Here is a 20,837-nt window from a genome sequence, read left to right as displayed (position 1 = left end):
TCGCTGCGGCGCGAATTCCGCCGCAGCGCTGGGGGTGTTTGGGGGGTTTGCGGCGCCGCCATGCTCATGACGGAACCACGCCGTCATGAGTCACGGGCGAGCTGTGCTCATGATGGCGTGGTTCCGTCATGACTCCACCCACTTGCGCTGATCGCCCGCACAGGCGGGGAAACAGCACCGCGTGAGCGGAGCGTCCGCCAACGGCCGCAGCATGACGGAACCACTCCGTCATGAGCACACAGCGCCCGTGGCTCATGACGGAGTGGTTCCGTCAGAAGCATGCAAGGGGTTAAAAACCAACACGTAAATAAAAGGCATTGCTATTTACAATGCCAATAGCTCAAACTCTCACAACTGCGAGACCTATTGCATTGCAAATGCTTGCTATCTTTTATGCCAGCCTTATGGGGGAAAGTGTAATCTTTCTGCACAACGTCACTTTGAAAATAGTTTTAATACACTGAGAAAGTTCACTGTATATTACAATCCGTGTTGTTTAAATTTGTTTGAATTGCATTTATATAGCGGCTACTATCACAACTGAATTGTAAAAAAAACAAGCACCTTTTACATTTTCAAACTGTGTTATCCCCGTGTCGGTATTCCTTTTATTGACGAGATTCAAATGACATAATGTTGCCGGCTCAAGATGTGGTGACTGCTTCATAAAGTCGTCTTTCTTGAATACCTAAAGCAAATGCCTGGAGGGTTAGGGGATGGGGGTGCTTGACTCTGGCTACACATATGTTTATTTGATCTTCTTTCCCTGGCGTGGCAGTCCTGCTGCTGGGGAAAGGCTTTCTAATGCAGAGGCAGCCAGGTAAGGAGACATGACAACAGTGGGATGTTATGGGTCACGCCTTCCTCATCAGGCGGAGGGTCGGATCTTGGGATGCAGGACATAACGAACCCTGCAGACTCCAAAGAGGCTTTTGTGCATGACAGGCCGCACCTGTACCGTGTAAAATAAGTTCTTCTGCAGGAAATGATCCTTTACTTATTGTGGCCCTCAACAGAAACCTGCGACTTGTTTGCAGGTTGGTGTTTATTGTTAAGTCAGTTCGACCCACTGACTTAACAATTCTTCATAGTATGTCTGTTTTCATAATCTGCTTGGATATACCAGAAGGCTCTAATAGCTTTCTCCAAGCAACCGCGGAGCCTGCGTATTTTGTGTACACGGGAAAAACAGGTGAACTATTATTTTTCTTTGATGCTCTGGCCATACATCTCCCCACCCTTAGAACATGTCTAGTACAAGTAAAACAAGTTGCCTCGGATTGACTGTGAACCTCACTGGCAGCGGCGGTGCACGTCTGCCTTGTGCAGAAGAAGGCGCTGCGAAGTCGGAGAAAGAGCTGCAGAGTTTACTTAACGCTCTAGGCAAATGACACCTGATTTGTATTTTTTTTGTGTATGTGTGTTTTTTTAAGGCATTGATTAACGGAAACTAATTTTACAATTATAATGAATTACCCGCTACTTCCTTTGTACAGTTTCGAGTTTCTCTTCCCCTGATGCCTGCCTGCTATTTATGTCACCCCCTGAGGCTGGTTGATGGGTGCTTGTGCCCGCAGGTGGATGGAATCACCGCGCTGCCTTCTCGTTGCCACCTCTTTACGAGTGCGACATTTCCGTGCCCGTATCAGACGGCGGCTGCTGTGAGGAACTTCACCCTTCGCGGAGCCGATGGCGTCGGGCTGTCCAGGCGAGCCCAGGGGAGCTGTGAGTGTGCACATATGCTGTCCGGGGGAAAGTGCACATCTCCTGTCCCCCTTCCAAACTCAAGTTGACGACAATAGGTCTCGTCAAGGCGAGCAACGCGCATGCGCTGCGTCGCTAGGCGAGACCTAAAAACTGTATAGCAAAATCCAAAAATCGAAATGATAAAAATGTGTCCCAAAATCGATTTTTTTTTTTTAGTTATCATATATTTTGCATGGGGCACGCTTATTAGATGTAGACTTTCATGTCTTTTCAACCATTAACAAGCATTTGCAATGCAATCAGTCTCGCCTGTGGGACATTATATGTATTTATCTATGCAGCACATTAGCCTGGGTGCTGAATCATCTACTGTTCTTTAACATGGAGGGAAAGTAAGCACCAAACTACGTAACACTCCAGGTATGGTAACACATGGAGAGAAATATTGCCTTTCAGTGGGAAATGGTATAGTCCAAAGCTCTGTTTTTAATATAAAATCAGGGCCTTTAGTGGTCATATCACTGAAAATACAAGATTTGAAAAAAATATTATTGTCTATGGGTGCTTGTGGATGACAATTTCTATGGACTGGAATCTAGAGAATGCTAAAGTGATTCTGGTATTTTACTGACCTCTGCTGGTCGTTTTCTATCAAGAAAGTTAAATATAGACAGTTGCCAGAAAAATTATAAAAAGAAAGTCCCTCAGCAGAAAGCAATTCGGTATTTTACTGACCTCTGCTGGTCGTTTTCTATCAAGACAGATAAACAGAGGCAGTTGAACAGAAAAAAGTACCTAAGCGGAAGCAGTCAAGTCCTAGGGCTGATCTCCAGAGCCCACAAAGTATATACACGTATAAGTATATATTAAGTATATACTAAAGCATATACAAGAGGCCTGGAATGCTCGACCTAAAAAAGCAGCAACGATTTTTATTGGTTTTTGCTTCCAACACCACAAGTATATGAAATTTTGATGTGAAACATTTTTTTCTGTGAGAACAACAAGCTAATTTCCTCTGGGTGCTATTACATTTCTGTCTAAATATTTCTTCTCCCTTGTCATTACAAACTGTTTCCATTCCAACAAATAAACATGTTTTTCCCACTCACATAAGAGAATTCAGAAAACGCCCACCAACTTGCAGTGCAGTCCTCTCCTACACAGATGTTCATCTTGTTCTCTTTTGTGAGAATGTCGCTTGAGTTTAGAGTAATATTGTATTTCTTCACTCAACACATTTTAACAGTGTATTTTTTACACGTATAAATAAGTTAATCTGCTTTAAAATATAGCATGGCGGTATTAAAATCATAATCTCAGCAGCAAAGTGTGTTTTTCCAAATGAGGTTGCCATTTATCCCTCTCTGTTCACATTGGTTAGTTTTTGGGAGTTATGTACCCCTGTCTGTAAATGTTAGTTAGGTTATGGGAGTGATGGTGTCAGCTGATTTTTTCAAAATAGTGTCAGTATTTCTTTGTTTTATCCTCACACCTAGTCTTGTACTCTCTGCAACAAAGTATGCTTATTCAAAGTTACCAATTTGCTGCACCATGATTGAAACACATTTCGTATTGTCACACACCTCGATCAACATCTCCCATACAGGCCAAACTAACCCAAAACTCTGTCAACCATGCAGTCAAAATAGTATCTGGGAACGCGATGCAAATCAGTGTGCTTTGTAGTAAGCGCTATATACATTCTACAGCATACATCGTGATATTTCAGGGATGCGATTGCTCTTCCATACCACTTTTATAGAGCGCTGAACCTGTTATCTCTTGGGAATGACAACAAGATACCTGTTCAGTAAAATGTCTGATTGGTGTGCATGAGGGGGAGAAGATTTCACATTTCTTGTTTTCTGGGAGGCAGGACTAATGAGGTGGACTTCGTCACACAAATCATTAGAGATTTTCTAACGGTTAGGGTGGTCGAAAATACTAATCTGAATACTCCACTTTGGAGGCATGCTTGCAACCTGTCTTCAAGAAGACTGTAAGCCCATGTGATGAACAGATCTCTAAATGTTAAGGAAAAGATACCCTTTTGATCCCTACATGGAATCCCTCACACACAATACTTAGTGCTCTGACCAGGTTTTACAGTAGGTGAGTGTATTTGACATCAGGATACCTACAAGTTTAAAATAGAGGTCCAAATCTTCAGTTACAACATGTAAACACAAGCCACTGTGAACCAGCCAGGTTATTTATAGCTCAGAATAATGTGTAGATACTGCAGTATCTCAGAATGAATATGCCATGTAAGTGTATTCTACTGTTTTTGGCATAATATTTTGTCCCATAAATGGACTTTGGCTGTTCTGCTTAATGTGGTATGCCTTGGGTTATTGTTTCTCTGTAAGACTGTATGTTAGGGTACCTTCATTTGAGAGCTCCCTACTTTCTCAATCCTGCCTAGACTAATGCTTCCCAGGTTTACATTTTATTTATATGTAGGCATGGGATTCTGTGCAGTTTTTAGGAAGACGACTTGCCTGAAACCTATGTCAGACCTAATGTGTATAATGACCAGCTCTGCTTTTTGGTCTGGTTCTTCATCTCCTGAATGAAAGTCAAATCTAAATTATATCTTCTTATTTATAAGAAATGTAGACTTTGCCTAGAGGGTGGGGAAGCTTTTGTCTCTCTCATACTGAGCAGGAATACTATTGCAACAATATATTATCAGTAGGGTAAAACTAACCAGTTTCACAATGGTATAAACCCAGCTCATATTCCCTGGTAGGGAGTGCACAATGCAATGCTTGGTGATTTCTGCTTCACAATGATAGGAAGAACTGATATCGAAGGATCAAAAATCAATGCTACTTTAAACTCTTAGCCTTCACAAGCCAGTCATGCTTGTGGTAACTTTTCTAACTCCTCCTGAGCCGGCTGCGGTTAACTGTCAGAGAGGAAATGAGTGCTGCGGGGCCTGAGTATTCCAGAGGAGGGTATCTGCCCACCCGAGTGGCTGGCTTTCCTGCCATGTTGAATCCTTTGGGCATACTGCACCAACGCCACTTAACTACCTCAAAATAATTTCATGCCTTTTTGGACTCTCTCTTCAAAGTTCTTTTTAACTTTCCCTTACAGTACCTCTTGCTTATGGTTCTCATGCCTGTATTTAGCCTTGGATGGAGTTTAGCATCTGCTTTGGGCTTTTTTCCCCAAGTAACCAGACTACAAGAAGACCCAATCCCAGCACGCTGGGGGCCAGTACCATCCTAACACCATCTGTGGGGTGAGCGTTGATAAGAAGGACTTGGGCCACCTGAGAGACGCCATGGAATCGAGCTTCCTTTTGTCACATGCCCTTCATGCTCCACCAGGTGGGGATTCGGTGCTGGGCTCTTCACTGACTGTTACTGAAGTAATCCTAGTTAGTTTTTTTTGTCCGCCTATTTATATACTTAATTTCAGTGAGTCACTATGTCTGATTTGAGGTTGTAGGTGGATGCCGAATCTGGACCGATTCCTGAGTTGCAAAAGGGGAGGACCCTCCTTCACACAGAGCATCATTGAAGCACACCTTTTTTGCAGATTAGGAACTAAAGCCTGCGGGCCAACTTCGAAACTAGCACCCACAGTCAAACAGAGGGCCTTCTCAGCCCTGCCACAGAGGTGGGCACCCAAGGCAGTGCTCACAGGCAGATGTGTGACACCACAGATAGCCACACGCAGCACGCAGCGAGGAACACCTGGTTTTTCATGCCAGGGGCAGACCGGCACCTACCTGCCCCCACCACTGTAGTAAAAGCCAGGCACCCAGAGGCATACTTCCACAGTGAAACTGTGCTATGTGATCAGGGGTCTGGCCTCTGGAAGTCAGCCTCCATGAATTAAAGCGTGTTTCCAGGTGCTCAGCCTGGGAACCCCACTTTGCCACCTTAGCAGGTGGGCACGCGAGAGACTTTAACAGCAGTGGAGGCAGGCATCTCTACGACCAGCCCTCCTGGACATTCCTGAAACCCCAGCCTAGCCACACCGGGCCAGGCCACCAGGTACCTTACAATAACGGAGGGTTGCCCAACCTGCACAGCAGACAGGGCTGGACCACTCCATGTCAATAATCCCTAGTTTAGATGCAATGCCGAGCCATGACTGCAGGCTGAGCCTCCCCCTGGCCCACGTGGGAGGCACTGAGGAGAGAAGAGCCAGGTTCACATACACCGTCAAAGTGACTCACCCACTTCCGGAACACTCAGAGAAGCTCAAGCACCGGAGGCTGCTTTTTCTCCCACCCCTTGTAGCAGTTCACATGGAGCAGGGCATCTCCACTGAGAGCAGCCAGGGTTCCTTTCTGGCCCCAACTCCTTCTTATCCAGGCTGCCCTTCTGCCCAAGACATACCACTCCTCAATCACTCGAAACCCAGACTGACTGGGACTGGCGGGGATGGGAGAGCCCAGGTGACAGGATCTTTAGGTGGGGTCCCAGCCCATGAAGGCGCTGCAATTCATTTACTCCCACAGTCATGCTGGGAGAGCATTGGTTCCATTTTGCAAGGGCTGTCTGTTACATCATGCCACTTACAGAGGTGCCGAGGGTTACCTGAGGTCGAGGTGCCTGCTCAGCTCCTGGACCTCACCTAAATGCCGGCAAGTGCAGACCACTCCACTGGTGAGGGCGCAAGAGAGGAAGGCTGGGTCCTCTGCTTTGAGGTCCATCTGGGAGGCAGACAAGGGTTTGGTTTGGCATCAGTCACTCCGTCCGCTACTTCTAACTTGAGGTTATGACCTACACCCGTTCATGGGAAATAATTACAATCCCAAATCCCCATCTCAAATGAAGTTCAGCAGGTTACCCGCACCTGTCGGTGAAGGGTAGACACATGCTGATCAGTTCAGTTTATCACATGTGCAGCCAGGCCATCCAAGGGTATCACAGACCTGCTATTGCTCGACCTCGTGAAGACGCCGACTGCTGCGGGTCAAGTAACTAGCATGGAGGAGTTGTTCATTATCGGAATCAACCAGACAATTTACTCCAACAACTAAGAAAGGCTATGCACCACCACCACAGAAAAAGCTATCAATTTGCCAATCATTTCCGTGTCCGGGCAAGATTTCCCATGTTAAGTCAAATCAAGCCGCAGACTCCAATCCTTTTGGTGCCCTTCCGTCAAATCCTTTAGGTTTTGGGTTTGCAAACATACTCCCCCTTGAACCCATTGAACCCAATGACTTTGGTTTCCTGGGTGCTGCTCAGTGTGTCATGGAAATATTGCCACTGGATTGCTAGTCGGCATTGTTTCTGGCTGGAGCTACGACGGTATCTGATCATCTTCAAGACTCCTACTTTCATGCTTGATTAATTAAAACTTTTTTAGAAAATGCTTTTACTTTGGTTTGTCTTGTGCCGGTCTAAGAATTTCACCTCTGGCAGCACAATACAAATGGTCCATCCATTCCTTTTAATCATGGCCCCAGTTCTCAAAACCAACAAAATAGAACCAGTGTCCTATTCCATAGTTCCTAGCTGAAGTATTCAGGTGAACGGCCTGCTTTGACACTCTAACTGTTTCAAAATAAACGCTACGGAACCCCAGGACACTCAGTCAAGAGCATCAAGAGGGTGCAGAGAGGTAGGTTCTGGGACAGGTGCCATCTCAATCCCAGGTTCAACATATGAGATTTTTTACTGCAGCAACTTTAATAAACGCTACTGGAGCTGGAATGACCACAGCTGCTGGCACCAGATTTGCCCTCCAATGGATACTTATTAAAGGATTTAAAGTGTACTCATTCCAATTACAAGGTTAAAAATCGCCCTGTGTTGTTATTTTTCATCACTTCCTCCCAGAGTCCAAAGTGGCTAATTTGTACACCTTCTACCTTTCTTGGATGTGGTAGCCATTTCTCTGGCTCCCTCTCCAGAATCAAACCCTGATTCCCTGTTGTCACCATGGTAGGCACTTGTATCATTGCCGTCTCGGGACGTGCAATTGATTGGAGATTACCTAGAGTCACCCAAGCGACCAGGTCAGCCTGTTTTGGTTTTGATCTGATTAATGCATGCATGCCATGAGGTCAGCACTCGCTTGCATGTATTAGCTCTAGAATTACCACAGTTATCCAAGTAACAGATGGTGTAATCAAAGAAACAACAACTGATTAAAGAGTTGTTTGCAGTTTCACTGTACTGGCTGAGTGTACTGATACGTGCATGTCGTAATCTTTGAGGCAAGCTATGCTACTGGTAGGATCAACCAGATAGCTACAGCTACTGGACAGGAGGAAGAGCCGCGTGCCCATAACTTCCCTTGGGAGCCTGCTGTGGGAGCCCTGTTTGCCTGAAAGGGTCTGGGGGACAGGACAGTGTCACAGGTACTGGTGGGTCCATCCTGTTCTATGACAGCAGATGGTAAGAGACAGTCCAAGGTGCAGCCTGAGCATGACACAGGGGTGCTGGCCAGAGCAACCAGTTCACCCCAAAGTGGGACTTTCCAAGCTGCTGTGGCAATATGCTGGGTTGAGAAGCTCAACTGACAGGCGTATGGGCCTCAGACTGCCATGTGGCATCCAGGACTAGCATCACCCAACCCTATCCACTCTGGCCAGACCACAGGGTAGGCACAAGCTAACATGCTGCTTGGCCTTCGCTCTACTGGGTAACCTCCACAAAAGAATGACCCTCGAGCCAGACATTAGAAGCCGTTTGCTTGAAATAACAGCTGAGGCTGGCCAATCATTCCATTCTTAAATGGACCAAGTATGCCTAATCAATCAGAATACAGTGCTGGCTACATCATCCTCGAGCATGCCACCATGCATGAGGATGTCAGCTTGCCCATTGGACAAGGCTGGAAGGCGTCTTTTGACCAGGGCCCAGTGGCTTGTGTCAGACCTGCCTGGGCCCTTGTGGGACCTGTGGAGCATAACCATGTGAGAAGGAGGTCCCTAGCAATATATATATATATTAATCCATAGGAAGATTACCTGCCTTTCTTTTAATCAATACACAAAGCATGACAGAGGGGGGACATTCGGAAAAATGCATCCATAGCCCTGAAGCCCTGGCTGTGCTCACAGAGTCAAATGATCCATCATCAGGACTTTCAGGTCAGCCTCACCATCTGGGTGCACAATTCATTCCTATGGCATGTGTGACCACATGGCTGGGCTAAGAGCGACCAGATGGCCGGGCTTGAAGTACAGCTATCTGGTCGTACCATGTCTCATGATTGGGCTTCCACTCACCCTTGGAGAGTCAAGGGTCTCCCTGAGCAGGATTCTCGTGGCCCTGGTTGGGCCTCAGGCATAGGGCTGTCGTGAAGGCTCACAGAGCTTTCACCCAGGGAATGTAGCCTGAGGTCTTCCATCCAGCCCTGAAGCCCTGGGTGTGCTCAAAGAGTCAAATGATCCATCATCAGGACTTTCAGGTCAGCCTCACCATCTGGGTGCACAATTCATTCCTATGGCATGTGTGACCACATGGCTGGGCTAAGAGTGACCAGATGGCCGGGCTTGAAGTACAGCTATCTGGTCGTACCATGTCTCATGAATGGGCTTCCACTCACCCTTGGAGAGTCAAGGGTCTCCCTGAGCAGGATTCTCGTGGCCCTGGTTGGGCCTCAGGCATAGGGCTGTCGTGAAGGCTCACAGAGCTTTCACCCAGGGAAGGTAGCCTGAGGTCTTCCACCCCAGTGTTGCTGGAGCTCAGACTTGGGGTCCAGTCAGATCTCTTTAAGCCCCACAGGCAGGGGAGGCCTGGCAGGACCAGCGGGTCCTGCTCTGGGCACTTTGGGATACAGCCGGCCAGGAAATACAGCCTATGGTCAAGGACTTTTAGAGGTCTCAGGGCCGGTCAGAGCTTCTTAACATGGGCCGGCAGGAGAGATGTTCTCAGCCAGCAGGACCCTGTCTAGTTGTTGACGAAATTTTCATTACACCTGAGTAACTAGCATAATTGTTCATAAGGAGATCTACGTAAAATTACTGATACTACGCTATATTACATAATTTCAGGAGAAACTCAAGATACACCATTCGGGTAATTTAACAAACATGTCAGGTAAATATTTTTACCCAAACAGTAATTTTCAAACGCAAAACTGCAAATCTGAATGTGAGTGGCAGTGTTTTGAACATGAGCCACTGGAAATAAATTTGAAATTACATTTTCGAGATGAAATTTTTACCCGAATAGACCATTCATGTAATTTTCTAAGTGCGAGATGCAGTTCGTGTAACTATGGATAATTTTGTGTAATTTTTTTGTAATTTCTCTGGATAATGCTACTTGAAATTTTGTATGTTACCTCATCCCTTAACCCGTCCTGGGCACTTTGAGACGCAGGGGACAAAAAATAGAAGCCAGGACAGGGGCTTCCACCTCCGGCCTGCCAGAGCTCTGACCGTGGGCCCAGTCAGAGCTTTTAACCTGGTCAGGCTGGGTAGTCCTTTATATGCCTGCGGTACTCTGTCCTGGGCACTTTATGACACAGCAGGCTGAGCAAGGGAGCCAGGGTCGGGGTCTTCTAGCACATAGCCTGCCAGAGATCTGACCCGTTGCCCAGTCAGAGCTTCGGATCTTGGGTAGTCAGCAGAGGCCTTCCCAAGCCTGCTGAACCCCGTCCCAGGCATTTTGGAACACAGTGGGCCATAGAAATGGAGCCAAAGTCCAGGGGCTTAAATCCCCTGGCCTGCCAGAGTTCTGACCTGGGGTCCGCTTAGAGTTTCTTTACACAGGCGGGCAGGGGAGGCCTTCCTCCTTGCAACATGGTGGTCTGGGAAGCGAGACCATGGACAGTCGCTTCCAGCCCTGGTCCGGATGGAGCTCTGACTGGTCACAGCTTCTTCACCCAGGCGAGCAGGGGAGGTCTTGCTGGGCCTGCGGTACCCAGTAACATGGATGGCCAGCGCACGGACCTCAGGTCCCGGTGTCCTCACCCTTCACCTGACACAGTATTACTCATTCTTATAATCCATGCATGCTGAGTAACAGATGGAGACCTTTGAGAGAATGTATCTGGCCCTCTGGAGCCCTGACTGAGCCTGAAGCATCAAATGAGACCTTTCAGACTTCCATTGCAACTTGGAATTCTGAACACATGTCACATGAAGGAAGTGACGTGCTTTGTTGATTTATTTCAAAACATCACCACTGACGTTGGCATGACACATTTTGCACCACCCATATAGGCGTTGTAAATGAATCCTAATTAGAATTTCTTACCGCCCCGCTTTGATTAAAGAGAAGAAGGACATTTCACATTTATTTTCATATTGATGTATATCCCTGCCACAGTGTACTGACACCTCTGGCTAGAGCTACCCTAACTCGTAGATAAACATGTTAGTTCATGGCCACAGATTTTTGGCTTCTCTCTTCCATATCTATATTTCTGGCATTTGCATCATATTTAGATACCATGAAAATTTACTTCTGCTATCTCTTTAATATAATCAATATCACTGATGCAGCATTTTCTTCTAGTGCATTTATTTAAACCTGCAATTTTGTATAAAGATTGCGTGATTATTTAAATGTTGAAATTAGCAGATATGCCTCGGTGAGTGAATGCCGGTTAGGATGCTAACAGACTGTGCAATTTAGTGCATTGCAAAGCAAATATTTTTATGGCTGCAAGACTTTTTGTTATTTCAGATGGCAAAACATTTACTTTTCTCAGACTATTCCAGGGAAAATATGTCTGATGTCTGTCTATGCAAGATATGGGGTGCACATATGTTTCTAAAGTTGTTTTAGGTTGATTGTCTAGCTCAAATACTTGCAAACATCACAGTGGACCTGGCCACACAGGGAAGGCCTCCCTGGGCCCTCGGGACTCCGTCTGGGGCACTCTGCCATTCGGCAGGCCTGAGGACAGCGATCAGGATAGGAAGGCCCCGATCCCAGAACCCACCGGACCCAGTCGTGGGTCATCTAGTCGCAGGCTGAGAACCCGCCAGACCACAATGGGGTCCAGGGTACCCTGTCCCTAATAATCTGGAGGAAGGCTACCCTCCTTTCTTGTTATCCATGTCACTGAGTGACAGAGGGGAGCACAGGCGCTAAAGCACCCATCCTCCTAGAACCCTGGCTGGGCTCAGGGAAGCAAATGAGCCCCCATTGGAACTTCCTGGGTGGCTCAGCCATCTGGTAGCACCAGTGGAAAGCATGGCGTGTGATCAGGTGTTCAGGAGCCCCAGCTGGGCCCAAGGAGGGCCCTGATGGAACTCTGCCTGGGGCCCGAAGGCACCTTATCATGCTGGCGAAGCGGGGGAGGACTCCCCGGTCATGTGGAACCCCAACCGGGCCTTTGGCAGTGGAGCCCGGGGGGAGAGTGCCCACCCTGTGAAGGCTCCTAGGGTCTGGAAAATGATAACACTTGTTCTACCAAGTTGTTCCTTTAGAGCTTGGTCCCTAGCTTAGCCAGCATCCAGGGAAACCTAATCATCCTAGGACTATCCAGGGTGGGTTGACTTGCGTGGCTTTCACCACATTTTATTACCCAGAATCCCTTGCAAATCTCAAACTTAGACTATAAAAAACACATTTTCCCCCCATTTCTGTGATTGAACGTTCTGAAATCTGCAGGGAGCCACACACCTGGCATTCCCCCAGGTCTCCCGAGACAAATGGCAGGGGAATCGAGCTTCCCCTGCTCCCGTGGGTGAAAACAAAATGTAAACCAAACCCCACTACTGTGAACAGCAAAGGAATTTCCTGGACGTGTGCTGAGGACGTAACAGTTACGTCCTCCACACACAGCCACCATGGTGGAGGACGTAACTGTTACGACCTTGGCACAGAAAGGGTTAATGGAATAAATGACTGGCGTTTTCCCATCTAATTTTTTTTAAACTTCTATCATAAATTGAATCATTGACTAGCAGAAATGCTAATTTGTACTTCTGGATTACCCCAGGATGTATTAATTATTTGGTTTCCAAGGGTATGAGAGGCAATACGTTGTAGGTTGTTTTACAGTATATATACAAAGTACAAATAATTAGAGAGTCCACGCTGAAGCTTGTATTCTTAGGCGGTCTTTAATCTTGAGATGCTCAGAGTTCAATACAGCCAACGCGTTTCGCCCAAGCATGGGCTTCTTCAGGACACGGTAGGGAAGCCAATAAAGCGTTAATGAGCATGTGAGGTGTAAACGTAGAAACTCGAATATTTGTGCAAGTGAGGATCTCACAGAGTGTTTACTCTGATGATCCTGGGCAAATGAGGACATTTGGGTAATGCCTCTAGTTAAGCTTATCCCTGGTAGGGCGATTTCTGGTACATTGAAGAAGGTCCTATAGTGGGGAGCCTTCAGTGCCGGTACGTCCATCGGAGTAGATCGGTGATTTGGTTTGCCTTTCTGCAATTTGTTTCTACTCAGGGTCAACCATAGTGGAGGGTGTAGCGGGATTGCCATTTTAGTTGATCCTCAAGCTCATAGGGCTAGTCAGATATAGGCATGTTTTGTCTGACAGTAGAAGAGGCATAGAAACACATTTTTATAATGACTTAAGTAGTCAAAGTAGATTTGGTCTCTATGGTCTGCTTTCTCTGACAATAGTAACACACCAGTTGTAAGGGCACATCTCTCACTCTAAAAGAAACCTTTCAGCATTTGGATCCCGTGTAAAAGTCTACTGCCGCACTACAACTCCCGGCTTCTGGCCTTTAAGCTTACAACAGTGATAACTAATGTAACTCATGGGTGGACTGGTGCATGCCAGGTTTTTGCAGTAAGACATATTTATAGTGAATCTAATGGAAACAAATTTACATAGCCAGTGGCTATTCTGAAAGCCTGCTATGGATCTTCTGTCCTCCACCTATGGTGGACATTCGTGGATCTAGAGTGGTGGTGATCTCCCACTTTTCAAAGCAGCCAAAAGAAACTATGTTTCTGACAGCACACTTGTTGATTTGACTTTTTCGACAACCAACAAAAAATGTGTCTTTTGGATCTGAAAATGCTGCAAGTGTGACAAGGGATTTGAATTAAAAGTAATGCACTCAATTTTGGATCACAAAGAACACACTTGGCATTATCATTGCAATGTCCTCATTTCACCCACGTGGCAGGGATGCTGGAAAATTCCATTGTTTTAGACCATCAGAAATAGCTACAAGAAGGTAGCAGATTGCAGTATGTGGCCGCAAAATGGCCTTGTTGCTAGGGAAAAGTGAGTGTCTGAATGGCAAATTGTACTTTTGCCTGAGGATTCCAACAATCTTTCTGCCTGATGCTACAATCACTGGCATTCTTGTGCTTATTTTAGGGCATGTGACTGGGGTTTATCAGGCCTACAAGATCTATTCCTACCAGTATTTTGACATATGCATAGAGTGGGCTTTAGCTTTACTGGCTGGGAATAATACTCTTTCACCTAACACTATTGACTGTTTGTGGATGTATCCTTCCACCTACAATTGTAATGCAGGAGGGCCTATTTTACAAATAAACAGTATGCTTAATCATTACATATTACATTTATTATCTCATGCAAGCATTGTACACCTTTAAGCAAATCTTTTTGTTATTCTTTTTTTCACAAAATCTACATTTTTGGATTTTTTGCTTGACTTATAATGTCCCAAACTGAATGAAGGCTGCCTTTCCATCCAATGTTCATTTCATGTAGAACAGGATTATAATGGAGGGAGCCTTTCCTGTAGCTTTGCTTTAATTTCTATCTAAAACAAAGATCCAAACGACTCTGCACCAGATCTGCTTTAATAAACCAATGTGTAGAAGCACAGATATGCACAAAGGTGAACTTCAGCATGCCTGTGTTGTACATGTTACAACATTAAATGCAATCCTACTGGCTTTATCAAAGCTTGTCATTGTATTGTGACGGGTGGTAGGAATCAGTGATATAACTTATCTTTCCTGTCCTTAAAAGGTGATGCTGGAAAATTCCATTGTTTTAGATAGCAACAATTTTAGGCTGATTGAAACTGGAGTCAAAGTTGTTCTGAACCCCAGTGTGTATCTTTGAGTTTTAGGAGGTATGAAACTCATCAACATGCAGAGATTAGTGAGGATTGCTCAGTGTTGTTGCTCCTAACTTAATCGAGCTCAAGGAGAAAGCAGAGGGGATCCCACTCAAAGCTTTCCGTATGAGTGAGCTGCAGAACATGTTCAGTATGTTGCACATTACATATAAATATTTTATGTAATACATTGAAATGATCATATATGTGCTTCTTCATATTAGTGTGAAACAAGTGGGCAATGCACTTAACGTCCTTGTTGGTGTTACATTTTGATCAGTGCAAGCACCTGCATTATCTAACCATCACCAATAGCTACAAGAAGGTAGCAGATTGCGGTATGTGGCCGCAAAATGGCCTTGTTGCTAGGGAATAGTGAGTGTCTGAATGGCAAATTGTACTTTTGCCTGAGGATTCCAACAATCTTTCTACCTGATGCTACAATCAATGGCGTTCTTGTGCTTATTTTAGGGCATGTGACTGGGGTTTATCAGGCCTACAAGATCTATTCCTACCAGTATTTTGACATATGCATAGAGTGGGCTTTAGCTTTACTGGCTGGGAATAATACTCTTTCACCTAACACTATTGACTGTTTGTGGATGTATCCTTCCACCTACAATTGTAATGCAGGAGGGCCTATTTTACAAATAAAAAGTATGCTTAATCATTACATATTACATTTATTATCTCATGCAAGCATTGTACACCTTTAAGCAAATCTTTTTGTTATTCTTTTTTTCACAAAATCTACATTTATTGGATTTTTTGCTTGACTTATAATGTCCCAAACTGTATGAAGGCTGCCTTTCCATCCAATGTTCATTTCATGTAGAACAGGATTATAATAGAGGGAGCCTTTCCTGTAGCTTTGCTTTAATTTAAAACAAAGATCCAAAAGACTCTGCACCAGATCTGCTTTAATAAACCAATGTGTAGAAGCACAGATATGCACAAAGGTGAACTTCAGCATGCCTGTGTTGTACATGTTAGAACATTAAATGCAGTCCTACTGGCTTTATCAAAGCTTGTCATTGTATTGTGACGGGTGGTAGGAATCAGTGATTTAACTTATCTTTCCTGTCCTTAAAAGGTGAACTCCCCATAAGGCTTTGTTTAAAAACTTGTAACTTCTCAAGGGCTCTTCAACTGTTGTATGACATTGTGGCATGGTTGTGCTGTCATTGTTCTGCTCGGCTGTAGTTTAGCATGAACAGTACACTGACAAGCATTAGATAAGAGCGTGAGATCAGGCAGTAGTGAGGCCGGATGAGTTATTAAAGGTCTTGAGTACATTTTAAGAGATTCCTTTGCATGATGATTGTTTCCCTTGCTTTGATCAATGAAAGGAATAGGAGGGTGTCTGTAAGGCTTTGACAAGGACTCATCTCGAGACTAAAGCAGTCACAAATCAATCTGTACCTGCTGTATAAGATCAAAAAACAGCAAAACGTTTTTAGTTACAGTATCTGAATAGCAAAAGCATGATAACCATCAGATCAATAAGGTAGTCATCTGTTGAATAAAATAAATAGGAAAAATAAATTGGAAAAAAAAATATCAGTGTGCTAGCGGCATTGCATATGTCTAACATGATTATGTGGTGAGGTCTTGAACAGAGAGGCACTCAGCTTTAGTCACACAGACTACGGAGCAAAGACTTTGTGTAGAAGGACAGAACCATCGGTTCTCCAGGAGTCCCATTCACAATAATGAAAGAGCCTCCCATTCTGAAAATGACACTTGGAATTAGTCTCAGAGTGCAAGTGGAAAAACCATCATGGCCTGTGAATGGACTTGTGTTCATGTTGCATTGAAGCGAGACATGCTGGTGAGCCTTATCCCATTGAACAAATACTCATTTTGCCTCTAGTCTGTCTTCTTCTGCCTGGACTCTCTCACAAGCACCAGATGATAGCTGCAGAAAGATTTAGGGGTGTCAACCCCCAAGAAAAAATTCCCAGAGAATCCTTAATGTCTAATAATGCCCAAACAACACAAGTTGCTTTGGGCAAGACTTCAGCATAGTAAATCTTGTGAAACTCCTGGACTAAGGTACATGGTCTTAAACTGAAGGAGGTGTGCACTTGACATAATGCATAACTTCGACAAGGAATATCATGCTTCTGTTCTTCTGCTAGTTTTGAATAACACAGTCAAAGATAGCTAGGTGTGCCTTGTGTGCTAAATAGGCCATTTGCTGTGTTTCCCTTCCTACTTTTAATTAATAAATAACTCCATATGAGTTACATAATATTATTACTACTCAAGCATTGCTAGGCAAACCTGCACAAAAAAGATTTGAATGAATAAACGAGAAGTTGTATGATTCATGCATCTTGTAGTAAAGCCAAATAAGTCACCCAATAATCACAGTAGAATTTGACAAACATAATAATTGATCACTGAGTGTGTTATTCGAATGGAAAATAGTCCCTTCTGCATTCGAAGTGTAGCACTTCATGTAAGGCAGACTCATACACTGAAGAGGCAATAGAATGAGCTGAGAGTATAAATATAAAATCAACTTTCTCAATGAAGAATTCTGACATTTTCAGACAGTGGCTTCATGTACCTGGGCGCCAATCACTGGTGGATGGAGTGATATATGTCATTATGAATACACCCACCTGGCACTTAATATCCCAAAATATCAGAATACTGAAAAGGAGTGACATTGGTCATAGGCACAAATAATTTTGCTTTATTTGGTAAAAAATAGAACCACCTCGGTTGTGGAGTGTACCACATTCCAGGACAGTTAAGATTCTCCCTCAGTTACAGCCTCATGCTCTGAGATGTGGCATACTTAGCATGGAAAGGGCAAGTTACTATTTGGGCATTTTTTCCATTAAGCTGTGCAACATTTCTTGGAAAAATTAAGATTTGTTTATACATAGGAGCACAGAAGATCAGCATAGGGCTCCTGAGAAAAGCCAGCAGAGAGTACAAATGAGACAGAAAGACCAAAAGGATTTAAAATGTTAACATTTATCTCTGTACTGCAAACTCAATTTAGCTCTACAATGTATGAGGAAATGCAATGCCATGCTTTATGTCCAAAACTGTGTTCTCTCTAAAGGAACCATTCCATCTTTCTAAAGGTATTTAGGGCCGTAATTTTATAACATAAATTTACCAATGCTGTCTATAATACAAATCATGGGGCCGGAGAGCCTGCAACTCAGTGCCATGTACCGTAGTCTGTTGGCGTAGTTAGAGGTACCCCACCACTGTGACCTCTTTATGATCCAGGCAGTATGGTAACAAGAAATCACCACGTCTTTTACTCGCATATCACAAAGGACTCAGTCACTTTCCCCCCACCACTCACCACCTTCTCATTTAACTGTAGGATTCTCCTGGGTGGGTTGGAGAAATGCAATTTTTGCCCTGTCCTTCAGTAGTGCGCCTCATCTTGTCAAATACCAACACTTCAGTACACTTCTGGACCTGTGAATACTCTGCTAGGAAGAAGGACTACTGTGCTGCTGGAATGACTGCCACTCTGCTGCTGCTGGACGGCTGGACTGCTGGACTGCTACTCTGAAAGACTGTTACCCTGTTGGATTGCTGTCCTGCTTGTCCTGCTACTCTGCCACCTTCTGCCTGGGTACAAAGACTGGATCTTCAACTGTCCCAGGAAGTTTTGGCTAGAAATTGCTCTGAGAAAACAGAGACTGGGACCAACCTTCTCGCCTATCTGCCCGAGGTGCATTGCTGGTTGAATTGACTTCTTAGCTTCTCCCACTACGTTCTTCTCCGCAGCAGCAGATCCTTTTTCGAGATCCTTTGCTCAAGGGCTATCCGACCCCGTGGAACTGTCTTTGGCTACAGCCCTCTGCTTCGTCCCGCTGGAGATGTTTTAGTTCCATCTGCATGACTGAGTATTCCTATTAACTCTCCGATAAACTAGTGATCATTGTTATCATATGATTATTAGATGTATCACACTGGACCTCCCCTGAGTTTTCAGTATGAGAAATGTGCTGGTTAATATAAGCATCCCACAGTTTGTATCATTTAATGCTGCAAATACATTTGAATGGGGCTCTTCGTTTTTAATGCTTAGCATTATCCAAAAGATGGGATCTGATTGGAACTTCATCTTCATAATATGATTTTTGCAGGTCAACCCATTGAAAAAAGTAGATGCTTGGAAACAGTATATAATTTAGTGTGGCAAGTAGAAAGGGTGTTATCTGGCAACACACCTTATGGGCAGTAGTTGAACCACTTGCTTAGCAATCAAGTGCCTGGATACCTCCACGGGTGACACGAAGTGCTCTACAAATCTGCTGATTGCTTGATTGATCGAGATTTAAGCATGGTCCCAGAAATATATGGAGTAAGAACACAATCTCCTCTTATGTACATAGGGCCTCATGTAGGTAGCATACCAGTTACCACTTCTAAAATACCGAACGATACCGAATCGGTATTTTAGAAGTGGTAACTCGTATGTAGGTAATGAGTCGGTATTTTTTACCGATTCGTTACAAGTCGGTAATTACCGAATCGGTATTTACCGATTCGGTAATGAGGCATACCTTCCCATTGATGGGAAGGTATGCCTCATTACCGAATCGGTAAATACCGATTCGGTAATGGGGGGAACACATGAAAGGGTGGCAGGGTGTCACATTGACACCCTGTTGCACCCCTGATTCGGCCATGTGTGCACATGTGGCACACATACATGCCCTAAGGGCATGTATGTATGCCACATTGCACACTGCGACGCGCGTAAAAATGCTTAAACACACACATTAATTATTTACCACCAACTTTAAGTTGGTGGTAAATACCGACTCTAAAACACACCCACACACTCCCCCTACATCTCGATTTTGGCTTCGGAATTTACCGAATCGGTAAAATTACCGATTCGGAATAGTTACCGATTCGGTAACATTACCGATTCGGTATTATTACCGAATCGGTAATTTTACCGATTCGGTAAATTCCGAAGCCAAAACTCGTCCCCCTACATACCAATAGCCAAAATACCGGTCGGTAACGGTATTATTACCGAAAATCGGCCGTTACCGACCGGTATTTGGCTACCTACATGAGGCCCATAGTGAGCTGCTGTGTTCCACAGATCATATTAACTGCACACCATCCAAACTTTTAAATGGATTGCCTTTATGGAATATTCTGACCACAAAGTGATTTGACATAAATCAGAGAGTTTCTTGTTTATTAATTAAATTATTTGTAAACATAACACCATATATCTTTTAATACTTTCACACTTCTTGCTCATCACTCTATAGAGCTGCTTACAGCTCCATATCCCTACATTCTATCACATTCACGCTCCACCACATTTAATTGAACATTACTGATTCCACTGACTTTATTGTCACTGTTCTACCTACACTTTTGTAACCCTACATTGCTCTTGTTAGTCCCCTTTCCTGAGTCATCTTCCACTATTGATTCTTGGCCTTGTCAAAATGCAATACTTGAATCAATAATGACGTTTAGTTTGAGCAGTCTAGTTTGTTAAAAATGTGCACAAATCAATCTAACATCATGTAACAACTTGTGGATCTCCAATAATGTCTCAGTAAGAGATGTGCTCAGGTGTATTAATGTTGGAAATAATTGAATTGATGCCAGGTTTCCCCAAATTTATCACATGACCTAAAACAGTACACAAGTTTAAATTGGATGCAATGGAACACTGTCCTGGTGAGTGTCCTCCTAAGTTAAATTTCATCCACATACATCTATTCATCCACATTCTATGTTTTTCACAAGTAATTGGTGTTATTGGGGCTAGGCTTTGTAGAGTATTACCCATTCATTTTCGACAAATGGCATCTTCCTCTGCATGTTTATTACTCCTGCACCCAAGACCACCAAAGCAACTTTTGCAAGATTAGTCCTGGCATTGGCCACAAGAAACATCTGCTTGAAGTGACTATGAACAGCATGTTTATCAGGGTTTTTTCTCTGTCACTTTAGGTGCACACACTTAGGGTTTGACTTTAACTGGGTGATTACTGATTCTGTTTTTGACCTTCTTTGGCATATGTATGAACACTTGCCCATATGTGCTATTTGCATAGCAGAAAATAAGCCAAAATGCAGTGGGGGCACTATACTGTGCTGAACAAATAAGATAGAGAATCTAGGAGGGGGTGCCAGGGTCTGAGAGGG

The 20,837-nt window shown here is 44.3% G+C and overlaps 1 protein-coding gene and 1 pseudogene across 1 annotated transcript in view; one reads left to right on the top strand and one right to left on the bottom strand.

Annotated features, from left to right (window-relative positions):
- The window catches only part of FBN1 (fibrillin 1), a 722,489-nt gene that overhangs the window by 543,239 nt on the left and 158,413 nt on the right, over positions 1-20,837 (top strand). The gene's annotated exons all lie outside the window — the stretch shown is intronic.
- On the bottom strand, positions 6,889-7,930 carry LOC146860357 (18S ribosomal RNA; annotated as a pseudogene).

This window comes from Triturus cristatus, chromosome 3_1, assembly GCF_964204655.1.
Source record: "Triturus cristatus chromosome 3_1, aTriCri1.1, whole genome shotgun sequence".
NCBI lineage: Eukaryota > Metazoa > Chordata > Amphibia > Caudata > Salamandridae > Triturus > Triturus cristatus.
Note: the sequence above shows the minus strand (reverse complement) of the source record. Positions and strands in the feature narration are given on the sequence as shown.